Genomic DNA, 12125 nt, shown 5'->3' with positions numbered 1-12125 from the left:
TCCACTCCAATTACCCTACGTGCTGGACGGAAAACTTTCTCCATACTTTGTCTATCCCGTGCACTAATCGTAGTCTCATAAAACATAATTACAATTTTATTGTAGACATTAAATGATTTCAATTTCTTGAGAAAAAATCTAGATTGTCCCTTCCTTCTTACATCTTTCCCGTGACACTTCCAGTTTATGTTGTTATGTAAATAAACACCCAAGTCCTTATAAGTCCTTACAATCTCAACCACTTTACCTCCCATTTTCATAACATAAATAGAATGATTCGTGTTACCTGATCTTACAATCATCTCAATGGGGCCTATTTACTAAGGGTCCGTGGAACGCATTTCCGTCTGACTTTCCGACATTGTCGAGATTTGCGCCACTGTGACAGGTATTTAAAATTGTGTTGCAACCAATGCACTTACATGCACCAGGAAGAATAAGGTGAACTCCGGTGGACCTGAGCGGTGGACAGACAGGGCTCATGATCTTCATGAATCGCAGCAGATCTGCATTCAGGTTGGACAATGCACTTTTGTGAATCGCACAGGATGGGTAAGTAAATGTGCCCCAATACATTTTATTTAAGACCATTATATTTACTCCACTGAACAAACTTTGAAGCACCTCAATATTCATCTTCATCGTCCTGATCAATTTTACCAACCACCTCAGTGTCATCAGAAAATGTCTGCAAATGACAGGACTCACTGTAATACGGGAAATCTGATGTATAGAATAAGTGAGGAGCCAAAACTGAGGAGCCCCAACATTACCTACAACAGCGGCGACCAATCAAATAATTCATTAAACCAGAAGATACTTCCCTCCTGCAGATTTGGAACAGGAGGATTTCAGGTCTAATGTGGTTAATAGCTCTACAGAAATCAAACATGTGGCACAGTCGCTCCACTAGACTCAAGATAGGTGGGAACCCTATTTACTAGGTATGTAGGTATTTAGTAGGTATGTAGGTATTTAGTAGGTATTGTGAGACACTGAAGGGGTTAACTGTGGATGGGCGGTATGTTTCCCCTAGGTTATGCTATTATGCAAGGCCTTAGTGCTGAGGTTGTGTTGTCCAGCACCTTGGACACAGGTGGTGGGAGCAGCCTAATCAGTCTGCATAAAGTGGCTGAGCAGAGCTGAAAGTGTTGTCTCTCTGGAAGGAGGCTGGAGAGCACACAGCCTTGACCTCTGTGCCTGGAGCAACAAAAGTGTTTTGTTAGTGGTGAGTCAGAGAACCATTGTTTAGTTAGCACCCTGACGGGTAGGATATTATTTTGTTTTTTCATGCCTGAAGGTGAAGGCTGTTTTATTTTGTTCCTGCTGAAATAAACACAGGCTAGACCTGTTTTGGACTGTACTTTGGTGTCACTGTCGTGAACTGCATCACAGCACCCCGCTACCACGGTCTCTACTGGGCCAAATCTCCCACATATGGTGCTTCGGATTGCGGGCAGTTAAAAAAAGACACACACCTGAAAGGCTCGCTACATCCTGCAACATGACCTGGGTGAAAGCAGCAGGCAAAGTGCAGGATAAAGCCAAGATGGAGGACTTTATTAAATACCTGCAAGAGGAGGCCAGAGCTAATCGGCAGCAGCAGCAGGCCATGCTCCAGCAGCAGGAGGAGAGGTCCCGCCAGCAGCAGGAAGAATCCCAGGCTAATCGACAGCTGCAGCAAGCCATGCTCCAGCAGCAGGAGGAGAGGTCCCGCCAGCAGCAGGAGAGGTCCCGCCAGCAGCAAGCCATGCTTCAGCAACAACAGGAAGAGTCCCGAGCCATGTTCCAGCTGATGATGGAAAAGTTTTCTGGCGTTATGGCAGCACCACAAGCGACGACTACTGAGGGGTCCCAGACTGGTTTGCAAGGGTACCCGGTTGTCCAGCGTTCCGCACGGGCTGCAGTACAAAAGGCTTTACAAAAAATGACGACGACCGACGACGTGGAGGCGTATCTCGCGGTGTTCGAGCGAGTAGCTGAGCGAGAGGAGTTCCCGGCTGAGCAGTGGGCAGATGTCCTGGCACCATTCCTGACAGGCGAATCGCAGAAGGCTTACTACGACCTGAGTGAAACGGAAGCCCGTGAGTACCCCCAGCTAAAGGCCGAGATTCTGGCTCGTCTTGGGGTCACCGTTCAAGTTCGTTCCAGTCGAGTCCACCAGTGGGCTTACTCAGAAAAACTACCCCCACGCTCCCAAATGCATGACCTGATCCATCTTGTCCGGAAGTGGCTACAACCAGAGGACTGCACCCCAGCACAGATGGTAGAGAGAGTGGTTCTCGAAAGTTCACCCGTTCTCTGCCCTCTCGGCTCCAGCGGTGGGTTGGACAGGCCGGTCCCACAAAAGCTGAGGAACTCGTGTCCCTAGTAGAGAGGTATCGGGCTACGGAGGACCTTCTACTTACCTCTCCCACATGAAGCAGTGCCAGTGACAGGGTCACCAAACCATCTGGTAAGACTGTTACTGCGGAAAAGGGGAGACATGTCAGGTTGGGAGGGGGTTCATTGGGGGGCGTGGATACCCAGAAACCCATTGAGGCTCGTGACAGAGGTCATGGCCGTATTCAGTGCTGGCGGTGCCATGAAATGGGCCATATTGCTGCCAACTGTCCACTGTCAGTGGAGCCAATGGACTGTAACCAGACCCGGCGAGTGTCACTGTTTGCCCGTCCGGTTCTGGTGGCCGAGTCAGTCACGGATGCAGAACCCCAAGTGTGCGTGGTCACAATCGGTGGTCACACAGTGGAAGCCTTGCTAGACTCAGGGAGTCTGGTCACCCTGGTACGGGGAACTTTGGTTGATCCTGGACTGTACAGTGGGCGGAGAGTGGGAGTGTTGTGTATACATGGGGACACTCGCGAATATCGCACTGCTGTCATCAACCTACATACCCCTTGTGGTACTATTGCCCATGAAGTGGGGGTGGTGGGGACCCTGTTTCATGAGGCTATTATCGGCAGAGACTTACCGGTATTTTAGGACCTCTGGAGACGAAGACCCACCTCAGGTGCTGTTGCAGATAATGGACATCACGTGTGTCCGGCCTTGGCCCCTGAACCCTTTGAGGCCAATGTACCCACACCAGCAGTAGGGGTGACCCCATGTGATGAATTCTCTCCCCTAGAGGTTCTAGCTGGTGAGGTCGAGGGCCACGAGGAGGTGGCCGACATGCCGGACCTTGAGATTTCCCATGAAAATTTGGGGGCTGCACAGCTACAGGACCCTACCTTGTTTAAAGCACGGGAGAATGTTAAGGTGATAAATGGGGTACTCCAAATACCAGGGGCTGACAAAATATACTCCCGAATGGTGATTGTTGGGGAACTGTTGTACAGGGTCGACCAGATACGGGGTGAGGAGGTTGAGCAACTTGTAGTACCCCAATCTCACCGTAGGCTGGTGCTAGAGTTGGCACACAAACATGTGCTGGGAGGGCACTTAGGTGCTGAGAAGACCCGAGAGAGGATCCTGAAGAGATTTTTCTGGCCCGGGTGTGGGAGGAGGTAAACCGGTATTGTAGCTCCTGCCCTGAGTGTCAACTTACTGCCCCGGTGTCCCACTTCAGGAGTCCTTTGGTCCCGCTACCAATCATAGAGGTGCCACTTGAACAGATTGCAATGGGTCTGGTTGGCCCCATAGTCAAATCCTCAAGGGGGCACCAATACATCCTGGTTATCCTGGACTACGCTACGCGGTATCCCGAGGCGATTCCATTAAGGAACACCTCCTCCAAAAATATTGCTAGGGAGCTGTTCCAGGTATTCTCACGCACAGGCCTCCCCAAGGAAATCTTGACTGACCAGGGTACCCCATTCATGTCTAGGGTAATAAAGGAGATGTGTAAGTTACTGCAGGTTAAACAGCTCCGCACCTCTGTGTATCATCCTCAGACAGATGGCCTGGTCGAGAGGTTTAACAAGACCTTGAAGGGGATGCTAAAGAGGGTGGTCAGCAAAGATGGGAAGGACTGGGATTGTTTGTTGCCCTATTTGATGTTTGCCATACGTAAAGTTCCCCAGTCCTCCACGGGTTTCTCAACCTTTGAGCTGTTATATGGCCGTTCCCCACGTGGGCTTTTGGATGTAGCCAAGGAGACCTGGGAACAGGAGAGGACCCCCCACCGTAGTGTCTACAATAGGTCAGCCAGAGGCCCAGTCTAGGGTCTACAATAGGTCAGCCAGACTCAGGACCTTTAACCCAGGCGACAGAGTGCTAGTTCTGGTGCCCACCGTTGAGAGCAAGTTCTTGGCAAAATGGCAAGGACCATATGAGGTCATGGAGAAAGTGGGGGAGGTAACCTACAAGGTATCTCAGCCGGGGAGGAGGAAACCCGAACAAATATACCACGTGAACCTCCTAAAGCCATGGAGGGAAAGAGAGTCCCTGATGGCAGTGGGAGTAGAAAAAGCATCTGTCCCCAAGAAGGGGACACCGGAGGTAAGTGTACCCGATGCCAAGGTGCCTGAAGTACGGATCTCGGAGTCCCTCTCCAGGGCCCAGATTCAGGAAGCGAAGGAGTTTGTGCTCCGAAATGTGGATGTGTTCTCTAAGTTACCGGGACGTACTTCAGTCATCAAGCATGACATCATAACCGAACCCCACATCCGGGTACACCAAAAACCCTACCGGGTCCCTGAAGCGCGCCGACTTGCCATATCCGAAGAAGTCAGGCAGATGTTAGACCTGGGGGTTATCGAGGAGTCTAAAAGTGACTGGTCGAGTCCTATTGTGTTGATTCCCAAACCTGATGGTTCCCTACGGTTCTGCAATGATTTTAGGAAGTTGAACGAGGTGTCCAAATTTGATTCTTATCCCATGCCCAGGGTTGACGAGTTGATAGAACGACTTGGACAGGCTAGGTTCTTCTCCACCCTTGACCTGACGAAAGGGTATTGGCAGGTACCCCTTACTGACAGGGCCAAAGAGAAGACCGCTTTTGTTACCCCTGATGGGCTTTTTCAGTACGTGGTACTCCCCTTTGGGCTACATGGGGCTCCCGCCACATTCCAGAGGTTAATGGATCTCGTGCTAAAACCTCACCGGAGATATGCCTCGGCCTACCTGGATGACATCATAGTTTATAGTAACGATTGGGAGAGTCACCTGGCCAAGGTGCAAGCAGTGGTAGACTCCCTGAGGGCAGCAGGGTTGACAGTCAGGGGTGCCGCTATGGTAGCAAAATCGGGGATAAATCGGCAATAATAGCCCACTATGCCTAGGAAAGCCCTCACTTGCTTCTTGCTCATAGGTCGTGGCCACTGCTGGATCGCCTCCACTTTATTTACTTGGGGTTTGATGACACCTCGCCCAATACGGTACCCCAGGTAACGGGCCTCTTCCAGACCCAGTGCACATTTTTGTGTTGTCTCTCTGCAAGGAGGCTGGAGAGCACGCAGCCTTGACCTCTGTGCCTGGAGCAACAAAAGTGTTTTGTTAGTGGTGAGTCAGAGAACCATTGTTTAGTTAGCACCCTGACGGGTAGGATATTATTTTGTTTTTTGATGCCTGAAGGTGAAGGCTGTTTTATTTTGTTCCTGCTGAAATAAACACAGGCTAGACCTGTTTTGGACTGTACTTTGGTGTCACTGTCGTGAACTGCATCACAGCACCCCACTACCACGGTCTCTACTGGGCCAATTCTCCCACAGTATGTACCAGTGTCACGATAGGCAAATTGTTTGTCATCACATTTGTCCTCCGTCAAACCACTAGGGTGAGACAGGACCAGTTTTTCCATCACCTGAATCACGTGAGAGGTTATCGCAATCAGGGGGATGTCTTTTCATTTACTCGGGCGGGAGCATTTTGGTAGAGGAACAATGTGGGAGGTCTTCCATAAGTTTGGTACAATCTCCACTGCTAAACTCCAATGAAACAAAAAAAAGACAAAATCCCCCTCAGTTCTTGTGCACACGTCTGTAACACGACTGGTTCTATTCCATCAGCGCCCATAGACTTACGACTATTACGTTTCTAAAAATTCCCCTCGACTTCCGTACATGATACTATAATCATATCAGCTCCACATAGTACGTCTCCCCCAACGCCACCAGCATCAGACAAAATCACCTCTGAACTATGTGACTGACTGCCCTCACTAATCCCATCAAACTAAAGATGTAACTCATACACTTATTTCTCTATCAGGGCAGAGTTATTGCTTTTAGGATTCAGGCCACAGATTTGCTTCTATCTCTTTTCTCAGCTTCGTCTCAAGCTTCTCGTTATAATAAATCTTTCCCTCCCTGATTTTAGTTTTCAGTACCTTCTGCATTTTACTTAAGCCTTCAGTATCACCTTTCCTAAAAGGAACCTTCTTCAGATCTTTACTTATCCAGGGATTATTGTTAGGAAACATTCTAACTGGCTCCTCCAGAACAATCATTTCTACACAAAACCTTCTATATGCCGACACACTTTCTGTGCTAATATTCATTGATGTATCCTTCACATCTATAATAACTGACCAATCAGTGGTATCAGAACATGCTCTAAGCCTCTCATTCCTCTCTGTAGTCCAATGCCCGCCTATCCTAATTGTATCCTGCTGGCACTTAACAACCGGACAACTAGGGACATATTCCACACATCATTTCCCAGGGCCGGTGATGCACTACATGGATAAGCATGCTTGATATTAACATAGACCCAGTACAATCACTTTCCACCTCTAGTATTACATGTTATGTATAGATAGAAGTCCAGAAAACTTACATCCAATTCTAAATGATTCAATTCCCCTAGTATCATAGCTAACGACTGAGGATTATCTTGCTATGCCTCGCACACTTGACTACCCAAAGATCACCGGCAATACAAGCATCGCCAGAAAGAGGAACGTATACCACAAAGACAGAATCAACAAAGGAATTCCCCTGGCAGACAATAAGGGCAGAAGCTCACATTACAAAATACCTGAAGAATCTCAATATTTGTATCACACAACACTTCCTTCCCCGTTATAATGTCCAGGAGGACACAAACGTTCATTAACATACGCCACTAGGCCACTGCTTTGTTTTTACACACCTTCTTCCAGTCTACATGCACAGTTTGGAATCCATGTAGTTCAATGCATCCCTCCAATATTTCACCCCTCAACCAAGTTTCAGTAAGACACAGGAAGTTTGACCTTGGCCTTCATAAACTTTTTCCTTCTCAATGTACTTGTTCCTCAAAATGGCCTCGAAAACTCAAGAGGCAGAAAAGCACATATAATACTCCAACGTGTAAGAGCAGAACTTAGACTTATCAGCTTGTTCCTACAGGACCTATTTATGGACCTGCCGGCATTGTCACATATGGGTGAGCACTGCTGAAGAATTAGAGCAAAAATACTGGATACAAGAACCTGATGTAGATAGCAGAATCTAATCGATAATTCTTATCCCCCTTTTAAACAATTAATGAATCCCGACATGTTATTCATTTGTAAATAGATCACACAATTTAGGATAAAAACGCATAAACCGAAGAATGAGAATCAATATAGTCAGTAGGCCACAAGTAGACCACTGAGCCTGCTTGAATGTGGAAGATAAAACTGTACCAGGATAGTCCCTGATGGCAGTGGGAGTAGAAAAAGCATCTGTCCCCAAGAAGGGGACACCGGAGGTAAGTGTACCCGATGCCAAGGTGCCTGAAGTACGGATCTCGGAGTCTCTCTCCAGGGCCCAGATTCAGGAAGCGAAGGAGTTTGTGCTCCGAAATGTGGATGTGTTCTCTAAGTTACCGGGACGTACTTCAGTCATCAAGCATGACATCATAACCGAACCCCACATCCGGGTACACCAAAAACCCTACCGGGTCCCTGAAGCGCGCCGACTTGCCATATCCGAAGAAGTCAGGCAGATGTTAGACCTGGGGGTTATCGAGGAGTCTAAAAGTGACTGGTCGAGTCCTATTGTGTTGATTCCCAAACCTGATGGTTCCCTACGGTTCTGCAATGATTTTAGGAAGTTGAACGAGGTGTCCAAATTTGATTCTTATCCCATGCCCAGGGTTGACGAGTTGATAGAACGACTTGGACAGGCTAGGTTCTTCTCCACCCTTGACCTGACGAAAGGGTATTGGCAGGTACCCCTTACTGACAGGGCCAAAGAGAAGACCGCTTTTGTTACCCCTGATGGGCTTTTTCAGTACGTGGTACTCCCCTTTGGGCTACATGGGGCTCCCGCCACATTCCAGAGGTTAATGGATCTCGTGCTAAAACCTCACCGGAGATATGCCTCGGCCTACCTGGATGACATCATAGTTTATAGTAACGATTGGGAGAGTCACCTGGCCAAGGTGCAAGCAGTGGTAGACTCCCTGAGGGCAGCAGGGTTGACAGCGAACCCCCAAAAATGTGCACTGGGTCTGGAAGAGGCCCGTTACCTGGGGTACCGTATTGGGCGAGGTGTCATCAAACCCCAAGTAAATAAAGTGGAGGCGATCCAGCAGTGGCCACGACCTATGAGCAAGAAGCAAGTGAGGGCTTTCCTAGGCATAGTGGGCTGTTATTGCCGATTTATCCCCGATTTTGCTACCATAGCGGCACCCCTGACTGACCTGACCAAGGGTAGCAGGGCGGTGATGGTAAAATGGAGTGAAGAGGCTGAGGGGGCGTTTCAGCGACTTAAGACGGTTTTGTGCGAGGGACCGGTACTGATCACTAGAGATGAGCGAGCACTAAAATGCTTGAGTGCTCGTTATTCGAGATGAACTTTTCCAGATGCTCGAGTGCTCGTCTCGAATAACGAGCCCCATTGAAGTCAATAGGAGACTCGAGCATTTTTCAAAGGGACCATGGTTCGGGAATAAAATGTGTTAATTAATTGAAAAAGAATGTCTTCTGATAAGTTAGCAGATGTATGCAAACATCTGCAATCTATTCTTCACTGTTCCGCGCGTATATTATCTCCCGACAAGTTAGCAGATGTGAAGAACAGTGAAGAATAGAATAAAAACAGTGAACACAGTGACCACAGGATCATTTAAGTGAAAAACACAGTGAAGAATAGATTGCAGATGTTCGGCACATCTGCTTACTTGTCGGGAGATACGCTGTCCCGGGATCCGCTGCTCTTCTTCCACTGAAGTCTCCCCGATGTCTCCGTGCTGCTCCCCGATGTCTACGTGCCGCTCCCCGATGTCTCCGTGCCGCTCCGTGCCGCTGCCCGATGTCTCCGTGCTGCCGCTGCCCCAAGTCTCTGTGCTGCCGCTGCCCCATGTCTCCGTGCTGCCGCTGCCCCATGTCTCCGTGCTGCTCCCCGGTGTCTCTGTGCTGCTCCCCGGTGTCTCTGTGCTGCTCCCCGTTGTCTCTGTCCTGCTCACCGTGTTCTTCAATGTGTTCTTCACACATATATATTGTTCTTCACATACTATTTTGTTAGCACCTTTCGCGCGTATCTTCCGACAAGTAAGCAGATGTGCCGAACATCTGTAATCTATTCTTGACTGTGTTCTTCACTGTGTTTTTCACTTAAATGATCCTGTGTTCACTGTTTTTATTCTATTCTTCATTGTTCTTCACTGTGTTTTTTTAAATAAATGCTCGATCTCGAGCAGGGGAAATACTCGTCCGAGCAACGAGCCGTTTCGAGTACCTCGAACGAGCATCAAGCTCGGACGAGTATACTCGCTCATCTCTACTGATCACCCCTAACTTCACCAAGACCTTTATTGTGCAAACTGACGCTTCTGACGTGGGCTTAGGGGCTGTCCTGTCCCAAGTAGTGGAGGGTGAGGAACATCCCGTGACATTCCTGAGCCGCAAGCTCACACCTCCTGAGAAGAACTATAGCATAGTTGAGAGGGAGTGCTTGGCGATAAAATGGGCTCTGGAATCCCTGAGGTATTACTTGATAGGGCGACAGTTTACACTGGTGACCGATCACTCTCCCCTCACCTGGATGAGTCAGGCCAAAGAGAGGAACGCCACGGTCACAAGGTGGTTCCTAATGTTGCAGAATTTCAAATTCACGGTGGAACATCGAGCAGGAAAGCTGCATGGGAAAAGTGTTGTCTCTCTGCAAGGAGGCTGGAGAGCACGCAGCCTTGACCTCTGTGCCTGGAGCAACAAAAGTGTTTTGTTAGTGGTGAGTCAGAGAACCATTGTTTAGTTAGCACCCTGACGGGTAGGATATTATTTTGTTTTTTGATGCCTGAAGGTGAAGGCTGTTTTATTTTGTTCCTGCTGAAATAAACACAGGCTAGACCTGTTTTGGACTGTACTTTGGTGTCACTGTCGTGAACTGCATCACAGCACCCCACTACCACGGTCTCTACTGGGCCAATTCTCCCACAGTATGTACCAGTGTCACGATAGGCAAATTGTTTGTCATCACATTTGTCCTCCGTCAAACCACTAGGGTGAGACAGGACCAGTTTTTCCATCACCTGAATCACGTGAGAGGTTATCGCAATCAGGGGGATGTCTTTTCATTTACTCGGGCGGGAGCATTTTGGTAGAGGAACAATGTGGGAGGTCTTCCATAAGTTTGGTACAATCTCCACTGCTAAACTCCAATGAAACAAAAAAAAGACAAAATCCCCCTCAGTTCTTGTGCACACGTCTGTAACACGACTGGTTCTATTCCATCAGCGCCCATAGACTTACGACTATTACGTTTCTAAAAATTCCCCTCGACTTCCGTACATGATACTATAATCATATCAGCTCCACATAGTACGTCTCCCCCAACGCCACCAGCATCAGACAAAATCACCTCTGAACTATGTGACTGACTGCCCTCACTAATCCCATCAAACTAAAGATGTAACTCATACACTTATTTCTCTATCAGGGCAGAGTTATTGCTTTTAGGATTCAGGCCACAGATTTGCTTCTATCTCTTTTCTCAGCTTCGTCTCAAGCTTCTCGTTATAATAAATCTTTCCCTCCCTGATTTTAGTTTTCAGTACCTTCTGCATTTTACTTAAGCCTTCAGTATCACCTTTCCTAAAAGGAACCTTCTTCAGATCTTTACTTATCCAGGGATTATTGTTAGGAAACATTCTAACTGGCTCCTCCAGAACAATCATTTCTACACAAAACCTTCTATATGCCGACACACTTTCTGTGCTAATATTCATTGATGTATCCTTCACATCTATAATAACTGACCAATCAGTGGTATCAGAACATGCTCTAAGCCTCTCATTCCTCTCTGTAGTCCAATGCCCGCCTATCCTAATTGTATCCTGCTGGCACTTAACAACCGGACAACTAGGGACATATTCCACACATCATTTCCCAGGGCCGGTGATGCACTACATGGATAAGCATGCTTGATATTAACATAGACCCAGTACAATCACTTTCCACCTCTAGTATTACATGTTATGTATAGATAGAAGTCCAGAAAACTTACATCCAATTCTAAATGATTCAATTCCCCTAGTATCATAGCTAACGACTGAGGATTATCTTGCTATGCCTCGCACACTTGACTACCCAAAGATCACCGGCAATACAAGCATCGCCAGAAAGAGGAACGTATACCACAAAGACAGAATCAACAAAGGAATTCCCCTGGCAGACAATAAGGGCAGAAGCTCACATTACAAAATACCTGAAGAATCTCAATATTTGTATCACACAACACTTCCTTCCCCGTTATAATGTCCAGGAGGACACAAACGTTCATTAACATACGCCACTAGGCCACTGCTTTGTTTTTACACACCTTCTTCCAGTCTACATGCACAGTTTGGAATCCATGTAGTTCAATGCATCCCTCCAATATTTCACCCCTCAACCAAGTTTCAGTAAGACACAGGAAGTTTGACCTTGGCCTTCATAAACTTTTTCCTTCTCAATGTACTTGTTCCTCAAAATGGCCTCGAAAACTCAAGAGGCAGAAAAGCACATATAATACTCCAACGTGTAAGAGCAGAACTTAGACTTATCAGCTTGTTCCTACAGGACCTATTTATGGACCTGCCGGCATTGTCACATATGGGTGAGCACTGCTGAAGAATTAGAGCAAAAATACTGGATACAAGAACCTGATGTAGATAGCAGAATCCAATCGATAATTCTTATCCCCCTTTTAAACAATTAATGAATCCCGACATGTTATTCATTTGTAAATAGATCACACAATTTAGGATAAAAACGCATAAACCGAAGAATGAGA

The 12125-nt window shown here is 47.4% G+C and overlaps 1 protein-coding gene across 1 annotated transcript in view; it reads right to left on the bottom strand.

The window, feature by feature from the left end:
• Positions 1-12125, bottom strand: part of LOC140133218 (vomeronasal type-2 receptor 26-like) — a 52948-nt gene that overhangs the window by 27142 nt on the left and 13681 nt on the right. The window lies entirely within an intron of this gene.

Source organism: Engystomops pustulosus, chromosome 1, assembly GCF_040894005.1.
Source record: "Engystomops pustulosus chromosome 1, aEngPut4.maternal, whole genome shotgun sequence".
NCBI lineage: Eukaryota > Metazoa > Chordata > Amphibia > Anura > Leptodactylidae > Engystomops > Engystomops pustulosus.
This window is presented reverse-complemented; position numbering and strand designations above follow the sequence as displayed.